Here is a 497-nt window from a genome sequence, read left to right on the forward strand (position 1 = left end):
AATTATTTTATTTATTTATTTTATTTATTTCCAGTTCACTCCATTTTAATGGGGAGTACAGCATGCACATTTATTTCCTTTATTTGTATTTCTATCAAGGGGACTTGAACAGTGTAGCAGTAAAAGGGATGAAACTCTAACCTTTTGTTAAGAGATCTTTTTTTACATCATTGTCTCAAAGATTGCTGGGGACACAGATGGACAAGTCCAAGCAAGTTCTGGGCAAGGGTTGAGAAATCCTTTGTCTGAGGGACACAGATGGACAAGGCCAGGGGCAACAAGAGAGAGATAAGCCACAGATTAATGGTCAGGAAGCAGTCTTCTGTGTGGGTTTATCTTGAGGAAGGTGGCTATCTCAGGAGATGCTGCACATGACTCTTACCCAAGCGCCCAGGAATGTAACGTAGACAGAAGAAGGATAAAAAGGGGACTACAACCATGAGGTTTAGGTTCTCTTGGAACAGATTCCTCATAAAGAAGAGGTTTCTGACATGAGA

The sequence above is a fragment of the Meleagris gallopavo genome, chromosome 1 (genome assembly GCF_000146605.3).
Source record: "Meleagris gallopavo isolate NT-WF06-2002-E0010 breed Aviagen turkey brand Nicholas breeding stock chromosome 1, Turkey_5.1, whole genome shotgun sequence".
NCBI classification, from domain to species: domain Eukaryota; kingdom Metazoa; phylum Chordata; class Aves; order Galliformes; family Phasianidae; genus Meleagris; species Meleagris gallopavo.